The sequence below is a fragment of the Tachyglossus aculeatus genome, chromosome Y4 (genome assembly GCF_015852505.1).
Source record: "Tachyglossus aculeatus isolate mTacAcu1 chromosome Y4, mTacAcu1.pri, whole genome shotgun sequence".
Lineage (NCBI taxonomy): Eukaryota > Metazoa > Chordata > Mammalia > Monotremata > Tachyglossidae > Tachyglossus > Tachyglossus aculeatus.
In genome coordinates, this window is record NC_052096.1 from 4,128,480 (window position 1) to 4,153,574 (window position 25,095).

Below are 25,095 nucleotides of genomic sequence, written 5' to 3' on the forward strand. Positions count from 1 at the left end.
TGCAGAGGAGCTGGGCCCTCCCTGCATCGCCCTTTAATCAATCGATCGGTCAATCCATCGATGTTGCCAACTTGGACTTCCCAAGCGCTTAGTCCATTTCTCTGCACACAGTAAGCGCTCAATAAATACGATTGATTGATATTTATTCTATTTATTTTATTTTGTTAATATGCTTTGTTTTGTCGTCTGTCTCACCCTTCTAGCCTGTGAGCCCGCTGTCGGGTAGGGACCGCCTCTTTATGTGGCCAACTTGTACTTCCCAAGCGCTTAGTCCAGTGCTCTGCACACAGTGAGCGCTCAGTAAATACGATTGATTGATTGATTGTATTTATTTTATTTTGTTGATAGGCTTCGTTTTGTCGTCTGTCTCCCCCTCCTAGCCTGTGAGCCAGCTGTCGGGTAGGGACCGTCTCTAGACGTTGCCAACTTGGACTTCCCAAACGCTTAGTACAGTGCAATGCACACAGTAAGCGCTCAATAAATACGATTGATTGATTGATTGATTGATCGTGCTTGTTGGGCGCTTACTGTGCGCGGGGCACTGTACTGAGCGCTTGGGAGAGTCCAATGCAGCAGGAAACGGCCACCTCCCCCGCCCACCAGGAGCTCACAGGCTTGAGGTTGCCAAGCCCTAAGACCCCCACGGTGGGAGGGGGAAGGAGCCCAGGGAGGGGGGGACAGGGGCCGGGATTCGGGGTGCATCCCCCTCCCCCGGCCCTGCTGCTCCTCAATCAATCAATCAATCAATCAATCATATTTATTGAGCGCTTACTGTGTGCAGAGCGCTGGACTAAGCGCTTGGGAAGTCCAAGTTGGCAACAGATACAGACAGTCCCTATGCTCCTCAATCAATCAATCAATCATTCAATCGTATTTATTGAGCGCTTACTGTGTGCAGAGCACTGTACTAAGCGTTTGGGAAGTCCAAGTTGGCAACATATAGAGACAGTCCCTACCCAATAGTGGGCTCCACCCCCAGGCCTGGGCCCAGAGCAGGAAATGGCGTAGGGGGAAGTAGGAGGGTCTCCCTCCCGGCCCCCTCCCCATCCCTGCTGTCAGTCGGCCTCTGCCTGCCGGAGAAGGTGAGACCCCCGCAAATCCGTCCCCCCATCTCTGCCCCTTTTATTTTGTTGGTATGTTTGGTTTTGTTCTCTGTCCCCCCCTTCTAGACTGTGAGCCCACTGTTGGGTAGGGACTGTCTCTATATGTTGCCAACTTGGACTTCCCAAGCGCTTAGTACAGTGCTCTGCACACAGTAAGCGCTCAGTAAATACGACTGATTGATTGATTCCTTCCTCTCCCCCTCGTCCCCCTCTCCATCCCCCCATCTTACCTCCTTCCCTTCCCCACAGCACCTGTATATATGTATATATGTTTGTACATATTTATTACTTGATTTATTTTACTTGTACATATCTATTCTATTTTATTTTTTTAGTATGTTTGGTTTGGTTCTCTGTCTCCCCCTTATAGACTGTGAGCCCACTGTTGGGTAGGGACTGTCTCTATATGTTGCCAACTTGGACTTCCCAAGCGCTTAGTACAGTGCTCTGCACACAGTAAGCGCTCAATAAATACGATTGATTGATTGATTGATTCCTTCCTCTCACCCTCGTCCCCCCTCCATCCTCCCATCTTACCTCCTTCCCTTCCCCACAGCACCTGTATATATGTATATATGTTTGTACATATTTATTATTCTATTTATTTATTTATTTTACTTGTCCATATCTATTCTATTTTATTTTGTCAGTATGTTTGGTTTTGTTCTCTGTCTCCCCCTTTTAGACTGTGAGCCCACTGTTGGGTAGGGACTGTCTCTACGTGTTGCCAACTTGGACTTCCCAAGCGCTTAGTCCAGTGCTCTGCACACAATAATCGCTCAATAAATACGATTGATTGATTGACTGATTCCCTGGCAGAGGCCTTCCTCCAACCCAGTCTCCCCCCGTCCCCCAAACCTGCAATCAATCAATCCATCAACCGTATTTATTGAGCGCTTACTGTGTGCAGAGCACTGTACTAAGCGCTTGGGAAGTACAAGTGGGCAACATAGAGAGACGGTCCCTACCCAACAGTGGGCTCACAGTCTAGTTTGCCCCTCTCCTCCCCGCAGATGGCAGTGAGCTTCGAGGACGTGGCTGTGTACTTCTCCCCAGAGGAGTGGGCCCAACTGGGTCCCGGCCAGAGGGCCCTGGCCCGGGACGTTATGTGGGACAACTACCGCGCTCTGGAGTCGCTGGGTAAGCGGGGACACTGTGGGGGGGTCAGGCTAGTCCTAAACCTCTGCCCCTGGACCCTTTGGGGGTCACTGATAATGACTGTGGCCCGGGAATGGGTCTGTTTGTTGCTATGTGGTATCCTCCCAAGCGCTCAGTACAGTGCTGTGCACACAGGAAGCACTCAATAAGTACCGTGAGCCCACTGTTGGGTAGGGACAGTTGCCAACTTGGACTTCCCAAGCGCTTGGTACAGTGCTCTGCACACAGTAAGCGCTCAATAAATCCAATTGATTGATTTATTAAGTGCTTACTATGCGCAGAGCACCGTTCCAAGGTGATCAGGTTGTCCCACGCAAGGTGAATGAATGAATAATAATAATGATGGCATTTATTAAGCGCTTACTACGTGCAAAGCACTGTTCTAATCAATCAATCAATCAATCGTATATATTGAGCGCTTACTGTGTGCAGAGCACTGTACTAAGCGCTTGGGAAGTACAAGTTGGCAACATATAGAGACAGTCATCATTATCATCATCATCAATCGTATTTATTGAGCGCTTACTGTGTGCAGCGCACTGTACTAAGCGCTTGGGAAGTACAAGTTGGCAACATATAGAGACAGTGCCTACCCAACAGTGGGCTCACAGTCTAAAAGGGGGAGACAGAGAACAAAACCAAACATATTAACAAAATAAAATGAATAGATATGTACAAGTAAAATAAATACATAAATAAATAGAGTAATAAATATGTACAGGCATATATACATATATACAGGTGCTGTGGGGAAGGGAAGGAGGTAAGATGGGGGGATGGAGAGGGGGACGAGAGGAAAGGCAGGGGGACTTAGTCTGGGAAAGCCTATCATTAATCATCATTAATAATGATGGGATAGGGATAGTTTTCCATATGAGGGAACTGAGGCCCAGAGAAGTGAAGTGACTTGTCAGAGGTCACACAGCAGACAAACAGGGGAGTCAGAACTAGAACCCATGACCTAATCAATCAATCAATCATTCGTATTCATTGAGCACTTACTGTGTGCAGAGCACTGTACTAAGCGCTTGGGAAGTCCAAGTTGGCAACATATAGAGACAGTCCCTACCCAACAGTGGGCTCACAGTCTAAAAGGGGGAGACAGAGAACAAAACCAAACATACTAACAATATAAAATAAATAGAATAGATATGCACAACTAAAATAAATAAATAAATAAATAAATAGCGTAATAAATATGTACAGACATATATACATATATATATATATATACAGGTGCTGTGGGGAAGGGAAGGAGGTAAGATGGGGGTTTATTTTGTTAGTATGTTTGGTTTTGTTCTCTCTCTCCCCCTTCTAGACTGTGAGCCCCCTGTTGGGTAGGGACTGTCTCTAGAAGTTGCCAACTTGGACTTCCCAAGCGCTTAGTACAGTGCTCTGCACACAGTAGGCGCTCAATAAATACAATTGATATTGATATATTGATGGGGGGATGGAGAGGGGGATGAGAGGAAAGGGGGGGACTTAGTCTGGGAAAGCCTATCATTATCATCATTAATAATGATGGGATAGGGATAGTTTTCCATATCAATCAATCGATCAATCGTATTTATTGAGCGCTTACTGTGTGCAGAGCACTGTACTAAGCGCTTGGGAAGTACAAGTTGGCAACATATAGAGACAGTCCCTCCCCAGCAGTGGGCTCACAGTCTAAAAGAAAGAAAGACAAGACTTCAGTTCCCTCCATATGAGGGAATCATCATTAATAATGATGGGATAGGGATAGTTTTCCATATGAGGGAACTGAGGCCCAGAGAAGTGAAGCGATTTGCCAGAGGTCACACAGCAGACAAGCAGGGGAGCCAGCATTAGGACCCATGACCTAATCAATAATAGTGATTGATAGAAATAGAGTAAAACCTTGCTCCCCCGGCCCCCAGTACCCCGTCCCTCTCCAGGCCGAAACTAGGTTTCTGACTCCTCTTTTTCCCTCAGGCCTCCCAGTTCCCGCTGCGGCAGCGTTGTCCCGGATGGAGTGGCGAGGCGGGCCCTGGGCGGCCCAAGACAGACTGGCCCCTGAGGAGACCCTCCGGAACACAGGTGGCTCTCTCAGCTCCCTCGCCCCCCACTTCCCCATCCTCCCCCCTTTCCTCCCTCGACAATCAGTCAATCGATCGATGCTATAGCCTGTCAGCTCATCTTTAAACCGTAAGCGTGTTGTGGGCAAGGAACATCAATCAATCAATCAATCGTATTTATTGAGCGCTTACTGTGTGCAGAGCAGTGGACTAAGCGCTTGGGAAGTACAAGTCGGCAACACATGGGGCGGTCCCTACCCAACAGCGGGCTCACAGGCTAGAAGGGGGCGACATCATCATCATCATCATCATCAATTGTATTGATTGAGCGCTTACTGTGTGCAGAGCACTGGACTAAGCGCTCGGGAAGTGCGACTCGGCAACACATAGAGACAGTCCGTACCCAACAGCGGGCTCACAGGCTAGAAGGAGGCGACGTCATCATCATCATCATCATCATCAGTCGTATTTATTGAGCGCTTACTGTGTGCAGAGCACTGTACTAAGCGCTGGGAAGTACAAGTTGGCAACATACAGAGACAGTCCCTACCCAACAGTGGGCTCACAGTCTAGAAGGGGGAGACAGAGAACAAAACCGAACCTACTGACAAACTAAAATAAATAGAATAGATATGTACAAGTAAGATAAATAAATAAATAAATAAATAAATAGAGTAATAAATATGTACACACACATATGTACATGTCTCCCAACTCTGTTCTGTTGTTCTATTATTCATTCAATCGTATTTATGGAGCGCTTACTGTGTACAGAGCACTGTACTAAGCGTTTGGGAAGTACAAGTCGGCAACACATAGAGATGGTCCGTACCCAACAGCGGGCTCACAGTCTAAAGGGGGGAGACAGAGAACAAAACCAAACATACTGACAAACTAAAATAAATGGAATAGATATGTACAAGTAAGATAAATAGAGTAATAAATATGTACACACATATATACACGTCTCCCAGCTCTGTTCTGTTGTTCTATTATTCATTCAATCATATTTATTGAGCGCTTAGTGTGTGCAGAACACTGTACTAAGCGCTCGGGAAGTACAAGTCGGCAACACATAGAGACGGTCCCTACGCAACAGCGGGCTCACAGTCTAGAAGGGGGAGACAGAGAACAAAACCAAACACACTGACAAAATAAAATTAATAGAATAGATATGTACAAGTAAGATAAATAGAGTAATAAATATGTACAAACATATATACACATCTCCCAACTCTGTTCTGTTGTTCTATTATTCATTCAATCGTATTTATTGAGCGCTTACTGTATGCAGAACACTGTACTAAGCACTTGGGAAGTACAAGTTGGCAGTCTTCTAGACTGTGAGCCCGCTGTTGGGTAGGGACCTTCTCTACATGTTGCCAACTTGGACTTCCCAAGCGCTTAGTACAGTGCTCTGCACGCAGTAAGCGCTCAATAAATACGATTGATTGATTGACTGTCTCTATATGTTGCCAACTTGGACTTCCCAAGCGCTCAGTCCAGTGCTCTGCACGCAGTAAGTGCTCAATAAATACGATTGAATGAATGAATGAACGTATAGAGAAGGTCCCTACCCAGCAACGAGCTCACAGTCTACCAAGTGCTTAATATTCATTCAATCGGTCGTGTTTATTGAGCGCTTTCTGTGTGCAGAGCACTGGACTATGCGCTTGGGAGCATAAGAACAATAAACAGAAACGATCCCTGCCACCAACAAGCTGACAGTCTAGAGGGAGCGACAGACATTAACAGAAAGAAATACAGGACAGATACGGACATATCGTGTTTATTGATTGAATAAATCAATAAATTCTTTTGATAATTGATAATTTGATAATTGATACATTATAAATTGATCAGCGTGGCTCAGTGGAAGGAGCACGGGCTTTGGAGTCAGAGGTCGTGAGTTCAAATCCCGGCTCCGCCACTTGTCAGCTGTGTGACTTTGGCCAAGTCACAACTTCTCTGGGCCTCAGTTCACTCATCTGTAAAATGGGGATGAAGACTGTGAGCCCCCCACCATGGGACAACCTGATCACCTCGTAACCTCCCCAGCGCTTAGCACGGTGCTTTGCACATGGTAAGCGCTTAACAAATAGCAACATTATTATTATAAAGGACGTGAGAAGCAGCATGGCTTAGTGGAAAGAACTCGGACTTTGGAGTCAGAGGGCGTGGGTTCAAATTCTGGCTCCGCCACTTGTCTGCTGTGTGACTTTGGGCAAGTCACTTCACTTCTCTGGGCCTCAGTTACCCCATCTGTAAAATGAGGATGAAGACTGTAAGCCCCACGTGGGACAACCTGATCACCTTGTATCTATCCCGGCGCTTAGAACAGTGCTCAGCACATAGTAAGCGCTTAACAAATGCCATTTTTATTATTATTATAAATGGTGTGGTGCTGGGAGGGGGGATGAATAAAGGGAGCAAGTCAAGGTGAGTGGGAGAAGAGGAAAGGAGGGCTTAGTCGGGAAAGGCCTCTTGGAGGAGATGGGCCTTCGATAAGGCTTTGAAGAGGTGATGATGATGATGGCATTTGTTAAGCGCTTACTATGTGCAAAGCACTGTTCTAAGCGCTGGGGGGGATACAAGGTGATCAGGTTGTCCCGCGTGGGGCTCACAGTCATCACCCCCATTTTACAGATGAGGTAACTGAGGCTCCGCTTCGGATTTGAGGAGGGAGGGCATTACAGACCAGAGGCAGGACGTGGGCGAGAGGTCGGCGACGAGGTAGACGAGATGGAGGATCTCAGTGAGAAGTTTGGCATTAGAGGAGCGAAGTGTGCAGGCTGGCTGGGAGTCAGAGAGTAGCGAGGTGAGGTAGGAGGGGGCGAGGGGACTGAGGGCTTTAAATCCGACGGTAATAAGTAGTTTCCGTTTGATGCGGAGGAGGATGGGCAACCACTGGAGGATCTTGAGAGAGGATCTTGAGGCCTGAACTCTTCTAGACTGTGAGCCCACTGTTGGGTAGGGACCATCTCTATATGTTGCTCTCTATATGTTGCCAACTTGTACTTCCCAAGCGCTTAGTACAGTGCTCTGCACACACTAAGCGCTCAATAAATACGATTGAATGAATGAATGAATGAACTGCTCACTCGCCCTTCCCACTCATTCCTTCATTCATTCAGTCAATTGTTTTTATTAAGTGCTTACTGTGTGCAGAGCGTTTGGGAAAGTACAACAATAAAGAGCATTGTAGAAGCAGCCTGGCTCAGTGGAAAGAGCCCAACCTTTGGAGTCAGAGGTCAGGGGTTCAAATCCCGGCTCCACCGGTTGTCAGCCATGTGACTTTGGGCAAGTCACTTCACTTCTCTAGGCCTCAGTTCCCTCATCTGTAAAATGGGGATGAAGACTGTGAGCCCCCCGTGGGACAACCTGATCACCTTGTAACCTCCCCAGCACTTAGAACAGTGCACATAGTAAGCGCTTAATAAATACCATCATTAAAGAGTGATAATCCCTGCCCACGACGAGCACACGCCTTGCCCCCTCCTTTCCACTCTTCAATCCCTCTTCCCACTCCGTGTCCCGCCCTTCCCACTCCACACCCCTGCCTTCACACTCCTCCGTCTCCCTTCCTGCTCCATGTCCCAGCTCCATGTCTCTCCATCCCCCCCATCTTACCTCCTTCCCTTCCCCACAGCACCTGTATATATGTATATATGTTTGTACATATTTATTACTCTATTTATTTATTTATTTATTTTGTACATATCTATTCTATTTATTTTATTTTGTTAGTATGTTTGGTTTTGTTCTCTGTCTCCCCCTTTTAGATTGTGAGCCCACTGTTGGGTAGGGACTGTCTCTCTATGTTGCCAATTTGTACTTCCCAAGCGCTTAGTACAGTGCTCTGCACATAGTAAGCGTTCAACAAATACGAATGATGATGATGATGATGATGTCCCGCCCTTCCCACTCCACACCCCCGCCTTTGCACTCCTCCGTCTCCCTTCCCGCTCCACGTCCCGCCCTTCCCACTCCACACCCCCGCCTTCGCACTCCTCCGTCTCCCTTCCCGCTCCGTGTCCCGCCCTTCCCACTCCACACCCCCGCCTTCGCACTCCTCCGTCTCCCTTCCCGCTCCACGTCCCGCCCTTCCCACTCCACACCCCCGCCTTCGCACTCCTCCGGCTCCCTTCCCGCTCCGTGTCCCACCCTTCCCACTCCACACCCCCCCATTCGCACTCCTCCGTCTCCCTTCCCGCTCCGTGTCCCGCCCTTCCCACTCCACACCCCCGCCTTCGCACTCCTCCGTCTCCCTTCCCGCTCCGTGTCCCGCCCTTCCCACTGCACACCCCCGCCTTCGCACTCCTCTGTCTCCCTTCCTGCTCCACATCCCGCCCTTCCCACTCCACACCCCCGCCTTCGCACTCCTCCGTCTCCCTTCCCACTCCACGTCCCGCCCTTCCCACTGCACACCCCCGCCTTCGCACTCCTCCGTCTCCCTTCCCGCTCCGCGTCCCGCCCTTCCCACTCCACACCCCCACCTTCGCACTCCTCCGTCTCCCTTCCCGCTCCACCCCGGCTCCTGTCCACTCCAGGGCCCCTCTTCTTTCCCCCTCCACGCCTCCCTCCTCTCCTGACCTCCGGCCTCTCTCCCCCGTCCCCTCAGGCCCTGCGCGGGACAACCCGGCCTCCCCGGCGACGCCGAAGCCGTCCCGCCCCTTCACGTGCCCGACGTGCGGCAAGTCGTTCCGGCAGCACCGCAACCTGACGAGCCACCTGCGGACGCACACGGGGGCCCGGCCGTACCGCTGCCCGGACTGCGGCAAGGCCTTCAGCCGCGGCTCCCACCTGACCATGCACAGGAGGACCCACACGGGCGAGCGGCCCTACCGCTGCCCCGACTGCGGGGACAGCTTCGGCCTCAGCTCCACCCTGGTGACCCACCAGCGCACGCACACGGGCGAGAAGCCCTACTCCTGCCCGCAGTGCGGCAAGAGCTTCAGCCAGCGCTCGGCCCTGAGCATGCACCAGCGGACCCACACGGGCGAGAAGCCCCACCCGTGCCCCCAGTGTGGCAAGCGCTTCAACCGCGGCTCCACCCTCATCGCCCACCAGCGCACCCACACCGGCGAGAAGCCCTACAAGTGCCACGACTGCGGGTCGGGCTTCCGCTACCGGGCCCAGATGGTCAAGCACCGGGGCCGCTGCGGGGGCTGGCCCGGGCCGGCCGGCTGGGGGGCCGGCGGGGAGCCCGGAGGGGAGGTGCGGGTCGTGGTAGTCGGGGAGGAGGGGGAGGACTGGTGGGGGGCGGGGGGCGGCGGGGAGGTGCAGGGGTAGTCCCCACGGTCCCGCCCGGGCCCCGGTTTTCTCCTACCCCCCTCAGGCCTCTGGGTCCCCTCACCCCGCTGCTGTGGTATCAGGAAGCTGGATCTCCCCCCCTCCATCATCCCGCTGCTGCAGGATCGGGGGGCCGGAGGGGGCCGCCTCCGTGGGACTCAATAAAATCGTGACTTTCGGAACGGCCGTCTTCGGGCGTCTTCGTGCGGGCTGCGGGTCAACTCAGCCATTCCCCTGCCTCAGAGCCGGCTTGTTCTACCCAGAATTGTGGTATCTGGCAAACGCTTACTCTGTCATCCCAGCCTTTCCCCTGCCTCAGCTCCGGGAGATTCATCATCATCATCAATCGTATTTATTGAGCGCTTACTGTGTGCAGAGCACTGTACTAAGCGCTTGGGAAGTACAAGTTGGCAACGTATAGAGACAGTCCCTACCCAACAGTGGGCTCACAGTCTAAAAGATTCTCCGAAGAACTGTGGTATTTGGCTAAGCGCTTACTCTGTCGTATCAGCCTTTCCCCTGCTTCAGTGCCAGGAGATTCTCCACAGAATTGCGGTATTAGGCTAAGCGCTTATTCTGTCCTATCAGCCTTTCTCCTGCCTCGGTGCCGGGAGATTCTCCAAAGAACTGGTGTTTGGCTAAGCGCTTACTCTGACATCCCAGCCTTTCCCCTGCCTCAGCTCCGGGAGATTCATCATCATCATCAATCGTATTTATTGAGCGCTTACTGTGTGCAGAGCATTGTACTAAGCGCTTGGGAAGTACAAGTTGGCAACATATAGAGACAGTCCCTACCCAACAGTGGGCTCACAGTCTAAAAGATTCTCCGAAGAACTGTGGTATTTGGCTAAGCGCTTACTCTGTCGTATCAGCCTTTCCCCTGACTCAGTGCCAGGAGATTCTCCACAGAATTGCGGTATTAGGCTAAGCGCTTACTCTGTCCTATCAGCCCTTCTCCTGCCTCGGTGCCAGGAGATTCTCCAAAGAACTGGTGTTTGGCTAAGCGCTTACTCTGACATCCCAGCCTTTCCCCTGCCTCAGCGTCAGGAGATTCTCCACAGAATTGCGGCATTAGGCTAAGCACTGTACTAAGCGCTTGGGAAGTACAAGTTGGCAACATATAGAGACAGTCCCTACCCAACAGTGGGCTCACAGTCTAAAAGATTCTCCGAAGAACTGTGGTATTTGGCTAAGTGCTTACTCTGTCGTATCAGCCTTTCCCCTGCCTCAGTGCCAGGAGATTCTCCACAGAATTGCGGTATTAGGCTAAGCGCTTACTCTGTCCTATCAGCCCTTCTCCTGCCTCAGCGTCAGGAGATTCTCCACAGAATTGTGGTATTAGGCTAAGCACTGTACTAAGCACTTGGGAAGTACAATTTGGCAACGTATAGAGACAGTCCCTACCCAACAGTGGGCTCACAGTCTAAAAGATTCTCCTAAGAACTGTGGTATTTGGCTAAGCGCTTACTCTGTCATATCAGCCTTTCCCCTGCCTCAGTGCCAGGAGATTCTCCAAAGAATTGTGGTATTAGTCTAAGCGCTTACTCTATCCTATCAGCCTTTCTTCTGCCTCGGTGCCGGGAGATTCTCCGAAGAACTGTGGTGTTTGGCTAAGCGCTTACTCTGACATCCCAGCCTTTCCCCTGCCTCAGCATCAGGAGATTCTCCGAAGACGTGTGATATTTGGCTAAGCGCTTACTGTGTCGTATCAGCCTTTCCCCTGCCTCAGTGCCAGGAGATTCTCCAAAGAATTGTGGTATTAGTCTAAATGCTTACTCTATCCTATCAGCCTTTCTTCTGCTTCAGTGCCGGGAGATTCTCCGAAGAACTGTGGTGTTTGGCTAAGCGCTTACTCTGACATCCCAGCCTTTCCCCTGCCTCAGCGTCAGGAGGTTCTCCAAAGAATTGTGGTATTAGGCTAAGCGCTTACTCTATCCTACAGCCTTTCTCCTGCCTCGGTGCCGGGAGATTCTCCAAAGAACTGTGGTGTTTGGCTAAGCGCTTACTCTGACATCCCAGCCTTTCCCCTGCCTCAGCGTCAGGAGATTCTCCACAGAATTGTGGTATTTGGGGAGCGCTTACTCTATGCCAAGCCCTGTTCTAAGAGCTAGGGAAGACACGAGATCGTCAATTAAAAAGCAGTACAGATCACCATCTAAGGAGTAGAGAGGGCGGGTATGAAGGAATCTGAGGCACAGAGGAGTGAAGTGACTTGCCCGAGGTCACACAGCGGGCAGGTGGTGGAACCTGGATTGGAATCCAGGTGGTCTGACGCCCAGGCCTGGCCTCTTTCCACTAGGCCACACTGCTCTGTGCCAAGAGATCTCCAGGGAGATGCGGAGGTTGCTCTTTCCTCCCAGCTTGCTTTCCCATCTTCCCTCCCACTCCCTTCTTGTCAATCAGTCAGTCTCATTTATTAAGCTCATTAATAATAATAATGGCATTTATTAAGCACTTACTATGTGCAAAGCACTGTTCTAAACGCTGGGGAAGTTACAAGGTGATCAGGTTGTCCCACGTGGGGCTCCCAGTCTTAACCTCCATTTTACAGATGAGGTAACTGAGGCACAGAGAAGTTAAGTGACTTGCCCAAAGTCGGACAGCTGACAATTTGCAGAGACTGTGCGCAGAACCCTGTTCCAAGCACTAGGGAGAGTACAATAGAACAATAAAGTCACATTCTCTGCCCACAGTGAGTTTACAGTTTAGAGGGGGAGATGGGCATTAATAGAAATAAATAAATGACAGTGATTGGTGTAAGTGCTGTGGGGCTGGAAGGGAGGATCAATCAATCAATCGTATTTATTGAGTGCTTACTGTGTGCAGAGCACTGTACTAAGCGCTTGGGAAGTACAAGTTGGCAACATAATATGATGAATGAATCATTCAGGATCATCATCATCATCAATCGTATTTATTGAGCGCTTACTATGTGCAGAGCACTGTACTAAGCGCTTGGGAAGTACAAATTGGCAACATATAGAGACAGTCCCTACGCAACAGTGGGCTCACAGTCTAAAAATGAATGAATAAAGGGAGGATGAATAAAGGGAGCAAGTGGGGCGAAGCTGAAGGGAGTGGGAGAAGGGAAGGAGGGCTTAGTCAGGGAAGGCCTCTTAGAGGAGATGGGTCTTCAATAAGGCTTGGAATACGGGAAGAGTCATTGTCACATAGGAGGAGGGAAGATGTTCCAGACGAGAAGCTGGATCCTGGAGAGCGGTTGGCGGTAAGATAGACGAGATGGAGGTACGGTGAGAAGGTTGGCATCAGAGGAGCGGAGTGTGCCGGCTGGGCTGGTGTCAGGTGAGGTAGGAGGGGGGCAAGGGGATTGAGGGCTTTAAAACCGACGGGGAGGAGTTTCTGTTTGATGCAGAGGTGGATGGGAAACCACTGGGGTTCTTGCGGAATGGGGAAATCATCATCATCAATCATATTTATTGAGTGCTTACTGTGTGCAGAGCACTGTACTAAGCGCTTGGGAAGTACAAATTGGCAACATATAGAGACAGTCCCTACCCAACAGTGGGCTCACAGTCTAAAATGGGGAGACAAAACCAAACATACTAACAAAATAAAATAAATAGAATAGATATGTACAAGTAGAATAAATAATAGAGTAATAAATATGTACAAACATATATCAATATATACAGGTGCTGTGGGGAAGGGAAGGAGCCAAGATGGGGGGGATGGAGAGGGGGACGAGGGGGAGAGGAAGGAAGGGGCTCAGTCTGGGAAGGCCTCCTGGAGGAGGTGAGCTCTCAGTAGGACCTTGAAGGGAGGAAGAGAGCTAGCCTGGCGGATGGGCCCCTTCCTTCCTCTCCCCCTCGTCCCCCCCTCCATCCCCCCATCTTACCTCCTTCCCTTCCCCACAGCACCTGTATATATGTACATATGTTTGTACATATTTATTACTCTATTTATTTATTTATTTTACTTGAACGTATCTATTCTATTTATTTTATTTTATTAGTATGTTTGGTTTTGTCTCCCCCTTTTAGACTGTGAGCCCACTGTTGGGTAGGGACCGTCTCTATATGTTGCCGATTTGTACTTCCCAAGCGCTTAGTACAGTGCTCTGCACACAGTAAGCGCTCAATAAATACGACTGATGATGATGGGCAGAGGGAGGGCATTCCAGGCCTGAAATGTGGCCTGAACGTTTCTGTAGGAAAATGATCCAGGCGGCAGAGTGGAGCATGGACTGGAGTGCGGAGTGACAGGAGGCTGGGAGGCCAGCAAGAAAGCTGATGTAGTTCATTCATTCATTCACTCGTATTTATTGAGTGCTTACTGTGTGCGGTCTTCTAGACTGTAAGCCCACTGTTGGGTAGGGACCGTCTCTCTATGTTGCCAACTTGTACTTCCTAAGCGCTTAGTCCAGAGCTCTGCACACAGTAAGCGCTCAATAAATATGATTGAATGAATGAAATGCAGAGCACTGTACTAAGCGCTTATGTAGTTGTCCAGGAAGGAGAGAAGTGCTTGGATAAAAGTGGCAGCGGTCTGGATGGAAGATCAGCAGGTCCAGCCTCTCCTCAAATCCCCCCTTGGCTCCTCCTGCTGTAGACAGGACTTATTCCATCTTCCCCTCTCAGTCAATTAATCCATCAAGCAGTCGTATTTATTGAACGCTTACTGTCCGCAGGGTACTGCACTAAGCGTTTGGGAGAGTACAGCACAATAATAATAATAATGACGGCATTTATTAAGCGCTTACTATGTGCAAAGCACTGTTCTAAGTGCTGGGCAACTATATAATAGACACATTGAAGCAGCGTGGCTCAATGGAAGGAGCACTGCCTTTGGAGTCAGTGGTCATGGGTTCAAATCCTGGCTCCGCCAATTGCTGGCTGTGTGACGTTGGGCAAGTCACTTAACTTCTCTGTGCCTCAGTTACCTCATCTGTAAAATGGGGATTGACTGTGAGCCCCCCCACCACGTGGGGCAACCTGATCACCTTGTATCCCCCCAGCACTTAGAACAGTGCTTTGCACATAGTAAGTGCTTAATAAATGCCATTATTATTATTATTATCATTATTATTCCCTGCCCACCCTCTTCTCAGGCAAAGGAAGGTGAGAGGAGGGGACCTACAGACGATCAATCGATCGATCGATGGCATTTAATGAGCACTTACTCTGTGCCAAGCACCGTACTAAGCGCTGAGGTAGATACAAGATCATCAGGTCAGACACAGTCCCTGTCCCACATGGGGCTCACAGTCTAAGTATGAGGGACAACAGGTACTGAATCCCCATTTTACAGATTCATTCATTCAATCAATCAATCGTATTTATTGAGTGCGTACTGTGTGCAGAGCACAATACTGAGCACTTGGGAGAGTACAATAGAAGCAGCGTGGCTCAGTGGAAAGAGCCCGGGCTTTGGAGTCAGAGGTCATGGGTTCAAATCCCGGCTCTGCCACTTGTCAGTTGTGTGACTTTGGGCAAGTCACTTAACTTCTCTGTGCCTCAGTTACCTCATCTGTAAAATGGGGATTAAAACTGTGAGGCCCCCAGTGGGACAACCTCATCACCTTGTAACCTCCCCAGCGCTTAGAACAGTGCTTTGCACATAGTAGGTGCTTAATAAATGCTATCATTATTATTATTATTATTACAATAGAACAATAAAAACAGGCATAGAGAAGTTAAGTGACTTGCCCAAGGTCACCCAGCAGGCAAGAGGTAGAGCCAGGAAGAACCGGGTCCTCTGATTCCCAAGCCCAGGCTCTTTCCACTGGGCCACACTGCTACCTTACCCTCAATATAATACAGCTGGTAGACATGATCCCTACCCTCAAGGAGCTTACCGTCTAGCAGGGGAGCCCCCCAACCAGCAAGGAAGCGGAGGTGGCCTGCAGCTGGGAGTTGGGGGTCCCAATGCCCTACTATCCCAACTTGCAAAGAAGAGAAGGAAAAACCGACACCCACCCACCTCTCCTGGCAAGCGTTTAGTACAGGGCTCTGCACGTAAGCGCTCAATAAATACCAATGATCGACTGAGCCAGTATCAGTCTTGGGTCTCACCTGAGATTAGAATTGTCACAGCGGCCAGTGTGCATGGCGTAGTAGATACAGCCTGGTCCTGGGAGGCAGAAGGTCATGGGTTCTAATTCCTCCTCTGCCACTTGTCTGCTGTGTGACCTTAGGCAAGTCACTTCACTTCTCTGGGCCTCAGTTACCTCATCTGTAAAATGGGGATCGAGACTGTGAGCCCCAGATGGGACAGGGACTGTGTCCGACCCAATTTGCTTGTATCCACCCCGGCGCTTGGAACAGTGCCTGGCAAGTGAAAGCACTTAACAAATACCACAATTATTATTACTGTTATGCAAACTGGAGGAAAGGGAAGGGAACGTGGGAAAGTCTTGCTAAGATCTTACCTCCTTCCCTTCCCCACAGCACCTGTATATATGTATATATGTCTGTACATATTTATTACTCTATTTATTTATTTATTTATTTTACTTGTACATATCTATTCTATTTATTTTATTTTGTTAGTATGTTTGGTTTTGTTTTCTGTCTCCCCCTTTTACACTGTGAGCCCACTATTGGGTAGGGACTGTCTCTATATGTTGCCAACTTGTACTTCCCAAGCGCTTAGTACAGTACTCTGCACACAGTAAGCGCTCAATAAATACGATTGATGATGATGATGATGATGATGATGATGAGTGTTTACCCAGTGCAAAGCACCATACTGAGCCCAGGGAGAGCACAGATTTATTACTCTATTTTATTTGTACATATTTTTTCTATTTATTTTATTTTGTTAATATGTTTTGTTTTGTTCTCTCTCTCCCCCTCCTAGACTGTGAGCCCGCTGTTGGGTAGGGACCGTCTCTAGATGTTGCCAACTTGGACTTCCCAAGCGCTTAGTCCAGTGCTCTGCACACAGTAAGCGCTCAATAAATACGACTGAATGAATGAATGAATGGAGTTGGTAGACCCGCGAGAGGCAGGAAATGTGTCTGTTTCTTGTTATACTGTAGTCTCCCAAGCGCTTAGTACAGTGCTCTGCACACAGTAAGCTCTTGATAAATACGACTGAATGAATTGACTTAGTCCAGAAAAGAAAGCTTTTCCGCCCCATCTAAGAAGCCAACAGAAATGGAAGTGGCCCTGCCACTTGTCTGCTGTGTGACCCTGGGCACGTTACTTCACTTCTCTGTGCCTCAATTCCCTCATCTGTAAATGGTGGATTGAGACTGTGAGCCCCACATGGGACAACTTGCATCCAACTTGATTTGCTTGTGTCCACCCACGCGCCTAGCACATAGTAAGCTCTCCTCATCATCACGATAACCTCCCCGGACCCCTATTGCTCCCGAGGAAGGGTCTCCCAAGTTGGGAAGGGAATTTTCTGATCCCGAGGAAGGGTCTCCCAAGTTGGGGAGGGAATTTTCCAAAACAAACCGTAGTCGGCAGGATTCGAACCTGCGCGGGGAGACCCCAATGGATTTCTAGTCCATCGCCTTAACCACTCGGCCACGACTACCACATAGACGATTTTTGCAAGAATTCTTTGTACTGTGATGATTGACGTGCAAGTGAGCTCCTCTCTATCTCACGTTTTATTTTTCCTTATTTCATTCGTCCCCCCTCCCCTCCTCTAGACTCAGGAATCCCGTGCGAAACCTCCCATTTCGAAGCTAAATTTTACGAAGAACCCAGTGTCTGTATATATGCTTGTACATATTTATTACTCTATTCATTTATCTTACATGCACATATCTATTCTATTCATTTTATTTTGTCAGTATGTTTGGTTTTGTTCTCTGTCTCCCCCTTTTAGACTGTGAGCCCACTGTTGGGTAGGGACTGTCTCTACATGTTGCCAACTTGGACTTCCCAAGCGCTTAGTACAGTGCTCTGCACACAGTAAGCGCTCAATAAAGCGTTCCTCCTCCAGGAGGCCTTCCCAGACTGAGTCCCTTCCCTCCTCTCCCCCTCGTCCCCCTCTCCATCCCCCCATCTTACCTCCTTCCCTTCCCCACAGCACCTGTATATATGTATATATGTTTGTACATATTTATTATTCTATTTATTTTATTTTGTCAGTATGTTTGGTTTTGTTCTCTGTCTCCCCCTTTTAGACTGTGAGCCCACTGTTGGGCAGGGACTGTCTCTATATGTTGCCAATTTGTACTTCCCAAGCGCTTAGTACAGTGCTCTGCACACAGTAAGCGCGCAATAAATACGATTGCTGATGATGATGATGATATTTATTCATTTTCCCTTTCCCACCTTGAAAATCTTTTTGGAGGAAGGGAAAATGTCAATTTAAAAAACCGGATGGCCCGTACGGGGATCGAACCCACGACCTTGGCGTTATTAGCACCACGCTCTAACCAACTGAGCTAACCGGCCCATGGTAGGGGTCTTTAGACCCCCCTCAAATAGGCAGGAGGAAGAGTTTGGGTCAGTTGGGTAAGTTCAGTATCTGGTACATAACATAATAATACTGATAATAATGGCATTTGTTAAACGCTTACTATGTATCAAGCACTGTTCTAAGCGCTGGAGTAATCAGTAGGCACCTAGCAAATCCCATTAAAACGCAAAGGTGCCCCCAACAGATCTGACCCTTGGAGTCAGAGGTCATGGGTTCAAATCCCAGCTCCGCCATTTGTCAGCTGTGTGACTTTGGGCAAGTTACTTAACTTCTCTGGGCCTCATCTGGAAAATGGGGATTAAGACTGTGAACCCCACGTGGGACAACCTGATCACCTTGTAACCCCAGCGCTTAGAACAGTGCTTTGCACATGGTAAGCGCTTGATAAATGCCATTATTATCCCTCCACTCTCCCCAACTCCCGGCTAAACTGTGAACCCCATGTGGGACCTGATGTTCTTGCATCTATCCCTAACAAATACCACAATTATTATTATGTGATCCCTTTCCCCTTCTTTCCCCTTCTGCCATAACTAAGCCCCCCTTTCCTCTTCTTCCACTCCCTTCTGCGTCGCCCTTACTCCCTTTTATTCATCCCCCTCAACACTTATGTCCATACCTGTCATTTAATGTCTGTCTCCCCCCTCTAGACTGTAAATTCATTGTGGACAGAGAATGTGACTGTTTATTGTTCTATAACACTCTTCCAAGAGCCTAGTACAGTGTTCTGTACACAGTAAGCGCTCAATAAATACGACTGAATGAATGAACAGAGCTGGAAGATCCCCGCCCTGTAACACGGAGCTAACAATCCATAGGAAGAGACAGATATTAAAATGCATAAGGTATAGGGGGAATATTGAGTAAACAGATACTTGCATAAGTGTTGTGGGGCTCAGGAGACTATCAACGATGCTTAGTATCTGCCAATTCTGTTCTGTTGCTAATTTTGTGCTTATCGTCTGCTAATTCTCCCAAGCGCTTAGTACAGTGCTCGTCTCATAGTGAGCGCTCAAAAGATACCACTGATTGATGGATTGTTTGAGGGGAAATTTAATAACGGCCACTAGGTTGATGTCAACTTGTTCCTGAGGTTTGAAGGCCAGAGAGCTCAGATTTGCAAATCAGAAATGCTTTCCCACATTACGAAAAGCCCTGCTTTCGCCAATTAAGATACAGCTTCATTCCCATCCTGAACTTCGTTCCCTCCCATATATGAGGGGTCATTCATTCATTCATTCATCAATTCATCCATCCATCCATCCATCCTTCCAACCATCCATCCACGCATCCATTCAATAGTATCCATTCAGTATCCATTCAATAGTAAATACTGAGTCCACAGTCTCTGCAGTCAATTAAGTTATAGTCTGATGGGGGAACCAGCAAGGTGTTCCTTGTCTTTATACAGTGGAAGCCGGAGAAAAAGCTTATATGACACTAGAAACCACAAGAGTTTGGAAAAAAAAATGCATAAATAATTGTAACATGTAAATCAGTGCTTACATAAATGCTAAGGATGGCACGCTCAGGAATAATATTAATAATAATAATATTGTTGGTATTTGCTCAGCGCTTACTAGGTGCCAGGCACTGTTCTAAGCGATGGGATAGATACAAGGTCATCAGGCTGTCCCATGAAGGGATCACAGTCTTCATCTCCATTCAGATGAGGTCACTGAGACACAGAGAAGCTAAGTGACTTGCCCAAGGTCACACAGCTGGCAAGGGGCAGAGTCAGGATTCGAACCCATGATCTCCGACTCCCAAGCCTGGGCTCTTTCCACGAAGCCACTATGCTTCGGAAGGTCATTCCTTCGTTTAATAGTATTTATTGAGCGCTAACTGTGCAGAGCACTGTACTAAGCGCTTGGGAGACGACAATAGAACATCAAGCAGACACTTTCCCTGCCCAGAGCGAGCTGACAGTCTAGAGGAAATGACCTGCCCAACCTGATCAGCTTGTATCTACCCCCCAGCGCTTAGTAGATACTTGGAACATAATAACCACTGAAGAAAACTATTTTTTATTATCATTAAAAACACTGAAATATCAGCTCTTCATCATTTACACATGACACATCCTCCTCTTCTGCCTAGCAACCGGTTCTATGGTGTAATGGTTAGCACTCTGGACTTTGAATCCAGCGATCCGAGTTCAAATCTCGGTAGAACCTATTTTGCCAAAGTAAACCATCTAGCTGCTAGACACCCCCGCCACGCAATCAATCAATCGTACTTATTGAGCGCTGGCTCTGTGCAGGGCGCTGTACTAAGCACTCCGGAGACTCCAATGCAACAGAGCTGTTAGACAATAGTAATAATAATGGTGGTCATAATTGTGGGATTTGTTAGGCGCTTAGTATGTGCCAGGCACTGTACTAAGCGCGGGACACGTCCCCTGCCCACAACGAGCTTAAAATCTAGAGGGAAATAGGTTCTACGGAGACTCTCCCCAAAGATCCCCCTCTCTCTCGCTCTAGATTATAAGCAGGTTGTGGGCAGGGACCGTGTCTATCAATTCTATTCTATTTTACCCTCCTAAGCGCTTAGTCGAATGCACATAGCTTTCTTTAATTCAATTTTTTCTGACGATTTTGACACCTGTCTACATGTTTTGTTTCGTTGTCTGTCTCCCCCTTCTACACTGTGAGCCCGTTGTTGGGTAGGGACCGATTTGTACTTCCCAAACGCTTAGTCCAGTGCTCTGCACACAGTAAGCGCTCAATAAATACGATTGAATGAATGAATGAGTGCTCTAATCACAGTAAACGCTCAATACATGCAACTGATTGATTGATGGATGGATTGATCCCGAATTTACCTTCGGAAAGCCGAGAAAGGCCGCGCCCCAGAAATCTGCAATCAGGCCTGACGGGTGGGAAAATGTTCATTCTTGCCTGCTGCTTCTCATTTGGAGATTATTTCACTAAATTCCGTCCTTCTTGTCCCGGTCGGTCCCCGGGGCTGAGGCTGTGTGCTGGATATCTGGCAAGGCCAGCAGTGTCTGTTATATTCTTAACAACAACAACAAAAAATAAAAATAGCATTATTAAGCGCTTACTATGTGCCAAGCACTGTTCTAAGCACTACGGTAGATACTGCAAATTCGTTGTGGGCAGGGAAAATGTCTGTTTATTGTTAGATTGTCCTCTCCCAGGCGCTTAGTCCAGTGCTCTGCACACAGTAAACGTCCAATAAATACGATTGCCTGACTTGTATAATCCCCTAAACATCTGTGACTATTAATATAACACCTTCCACAACACCCCATTTAAATTTAATCGAGGACAAGGACAGTGTCTCAAATATTATTGCAACTCCCCCACGGACATACTACACTGTTGGCTACGAGGTAGGCGCTCAAGAAATATTGAGGTTGATGGAAATTTGGGAGTCCAAAAAATAGGACTGTCAGAAGTGGGATTCGAACCCACGCCTCCAGGGGAGACTGCGACCTGAACGCAGCGCCTTAGACCGCTCGGCCATCCTGACACGTGGAGAAGCATTTTCCAGGAGACTGAGTGAGCCTGTTCGGATTGAGTTTGATACTAATAATACTAATACTAATCAATCAATCGCATTTATTGAGCGCTTACTGTGTGCAGAGCACTGTACTAAGCGCTTGGGAAGTACAAGTACTAATAATGGTATTTGTTAAGCGCTTACTTTGTGCCAAGCACTGGGGTAGATACAAGGTAATGAAGTTGTCCCACGTGGGGTTCACAGTCTTAATCCCCATTTTACACATCAATCAATCAATCAATCAATCAATCAATCGTATTTATTGAGCGGTTACTGTGTGCAGAGCACTGTACTAAGCGCTTGGGAAGTCCAAGTCGGCAACACATAGAGACAGTCCCTACCCAACAGCGGGCTCACAGTCTGGAAGGGGGAGACAGAGAACAAAACCAAACATACTAACAAAATAAAATAAATAGAATAGATATGTACGTCAGATAAATAAATAAATAAATAAAGTAATAAATATATACAAACATATATACTTCTATACAGGTGCTGTGGGGAAGGGAAGGAGGTAAGAGTAACTGAGGCCCAGAGAAGTGAAGTGACATGCCAAAAGTCACACAGCAGACAAGCGGAATTAGAACCCATGACCTTCTGATTCCCAAACCCTGGCTCTTTTCACTGAGCCACGTTACTTCTCTAACGACAAATAACGGGTAAAAACTGCTTGATTCTAAGAGCATGGGGTTCCAATAGTCCGAGAGATTCAGTCAATCGTATTAAGCGCCAACTGTGTGCAGAACACTGGGCTAAGCAATATTGGGAGAAGTGCGGAGAGACATGGAGCTTAGAGACGGTAGGGGAGATAAACAGAGGAAGACTGGGAGAGACAAGAGGAACCGAGAAAAAGACCGGGAGAAGCAGACTCAGATAAAATAAAAATGAAAGGAAAATGCATAAATAGAAGTTCAGGCGGATTAAAATACATAAATAAAAACACAGTCATTGAGAAACACAGGACCATTGAGATAATCATTAGACTGTGAGCCCACTGTTGGGTAGGGACTGTCTCTATATGTTGCCAATCTGTACTTCCCAAGCGCTTAGTACAGTGCTCTGCACATAGTAAGCGCTCAATAAATACGATTGATGATGATGATGATAATCGGATGGCGATACTAGCGGTTTCCCTTCTGATTTTCCTTCCTCGACTCTTCAAACATTTATTTTTTTCCCTTATCTATAGTCCCATTCTCCTTTGCTTTCTCTCGAGAAAATTCATTCATTCATTCAATCGTATTTATTGAGCGCTTACTGTGTGCAGAGCACTGTACTAAGCGCTTGTGGAGACATATAGAGACGGTCCCTACCCAACAGCGGGCTCACAGTCTAGAAGGGGGAGACAGACAACCAAACAAAAACAAGTAGGCAGGCATCGATAGCATCAAAACAGATATAGAATAATAAATATATACACAATGGTTTGATGGACTTCCCAAGCGCTTAGTACAATGCTCTGCACACAGTAAGCGCTCAATAAATGCGATTGATGATATAGAGACGGTCCTTACCCAACAGCGGGCTCACAGTCTAGAAGGGGGAGACAGACAACCAAACAAAACAAGTAGGCAGGCATCGATAGCATCAAAATAGATATAGAATAATAAATATCTACACAATGGTTTGATGGACTTCCCAAGCGCTTAGTACAGTGCTCTGCACACAGTAAGCGCTCTATAAATACGACTGATGATATAGAGACGGTCCCTACCCAACAGCGGGCTCACAGTCTAGAAGGGGGAGACAGACATCCAAACAAAACAAGTAGACAGGCATCGATAGCATCAAAATATAGAATAATAAATATATACACAATGGTTTGATGTACTTCCCAAGCGCTTAGTACAGTGCTCTGCACACAGTAAGCGCTCAATAAATACGATTGATTGATTGATTGATTGAAGTCTGACTCCTCCATTAGATTGTAAATCGCTTGGCGTCAGAGATCGACCTGGCCCGAGTCCTTCTTTCAGTCGTGTGTTTACTGGGGGCGTATAATAAGTAATATTTATTGAAAACCCACCCTTTTCTTCTGCCCCCCACGTTTTCTAAAGGTTTTCTAGGGATTGGGCGAGTATAAAAGTTGTCTAGCAGAGTGGCGCAGCGGAAGCGTGCTGGGCCCATAACCCAGAGGTCGATGGATCGAAACCATCCTCTGCTAATGATATTTTTTTTTCATTTTGTTTCCTATTTTCTCCAGTTCTCCAGCCCCAATAATAACAATTACAATAATATATAATAAGAAAAAAATGTCTTAAGCTCTTACGATGTCCCAAGGATGGTAGTAAACGCTATGACAAGTACAAAATAATCCCCATTCCGTCCTCACAATGCTTTTCTCCTAGGTGTTTCTCCTATACACTGAATTTTCATTAAATATTGTGATGCGCTGTTTGTAGATAATGGGTTCGAGGCCGGCACCCAGGACTTCAGGGGAGGTCAGCGGTTGGGATACAACACTCTCATTTATTCATTCAATAGTATTTACTGAGCGCTTACTCATCAATCGCATTTATTGAGCGCTTACTGTGTGCAGAGCACTGTACTAAGCGCTTGGGAAGTACAAGTTGGCAACACATAGAGACAGTCCCTACCCAACAGTGGGCTAACAGTCTAAAAGCACTTACTGTGTGCAGAGCACTGTACTGAGTGCTTGGGAAGGTGCAACAGAGCAATATAACAGAAACATTCTCTGCCCACAACGAGTTTACCGTTGAGGGGGAGACGGACATTGATATGAATAGTCAATCGTACTTATTAAGCGCTTACTGTGTGCAGAGCACTGTACTAAGCGCTTGGGAGAGTACAATAAACAGGCAACACGCAATTGTGACACAGGGGCCGAAAGAAAAGATTGGATCACAATATACGGGAGGGTGTCGGGTTGCGTTCCTTCCTAAGATCCAATCCTACATTTTTCCTAGATTCCTTCATTTTCCCGCAGCAAAAAAGATAACCGAGGGCCTTCTGCATAAGAAAAAAGGCTTGAGGTCCCACCGAGATTTGAACTCGGATCGCTGGATTCAGAGTCCAGAGTGCTAACCATTACACCATGGAACCCTCACAGTAATAAATAGCCCAGATTTCCCATTTTATTGGAACCTACTGAGCGGCAAAATGCGTCGATTCCTTATTTTTCCAGAGTTGGATGAGTATGGGATGGAGAGAGGGCAGCAGGAGGAGAGGAACTGGGAGCAGCAGATGCAGGAGTAGAGGTAGGGCTGAGCCCTCGTCTTAAAGGAGTCTCTGCAGAGAGCGGCCTGCCGACTCTCATCTTCCCTTCAAGGCCCTACTGAGAGCTCACCTCCTCCAGGAGGCCTTCCCAGACTGAACCCCTTCCTTCCTCTCCCCTTCGTCCCCCTCTCCATCCCCCCATCTTACCTCCTTCCCTTCCCCACAGCACCTGTATATATGTTTGTACATATTTATTACTCTATTTATTTTACTTGTACATATCTATTCTATTTATTTTATTTTGTTAGTATGTTTGGTTTTGTTCTCTGTCTCCCCCTTTTAGACTGTGAGCCCACTGTTGGGTAGGGACTGTCTCTATATGTTGCCAACTTGGACTTCCC

General features: G+C 47.8%; 6 non-coding genes across 6 annotated transcripts; 2 read left to right on the forward strand and 4 right to left on the reverse strand.

Moving 5' to 3' along the window:
- Positions 1–17,013: 17,013 nt before the first annotated feature.
- TRNAS-AGA lies at positions 17,014–17,095 on the reverse strand. The gene has a single exon. It is a non-coding gene; the product is annotated as a tRNA-Ser (tRNA).
- Positions 17,096–17,893: 798 nt separating this feature from the next.
- Positions 17,894–17,967, reverse strand: TRNAI-AAU. Its single transcript has one exon. It is a non-coding gene; the product is annotated as a tRNA-Ile (tRNA).
- Positions 17,968–20,097: 2,130 nt separating this feature from the next.
- On the forward strand, positions 20,098–20,169 carry TRNAQ-UUG. Its single transcript has one exon. It is a non-coding gene; the product is annotated as a tRNA-Gln (tRNA).
- Positions 20,170–21,404: 1,235 nt separating this feature from the next.
- TRNAL-CAG lies at positions 21,405–21,487 on the reverse strand. The gene has a single exon. It is a non-coding gene; the product is annotated as a tRNA-Leu (tRNA).
- A 2,122-nt stretch (positions 21,488–23,609) lies between these two features.
- Positions 23,610–23,681, forward strand: TRNAM-CAU. Its single transcript has one exon. It is a non-coding gene; the product is annotated as a tRNA-Met (tRNA).
- Positions 23,682–24,508: 827 nt separating this feature from the next.
- TRNAQ-CUG lies at positions 24,509–24,580 on the reverse strand. Its single transcript has one exon. It is a non-coding gene; the product is annotated as a tRNA-Gln (tRNA).
- Positions 24,581–25,095: the final 515 nt, after the last annotated feature.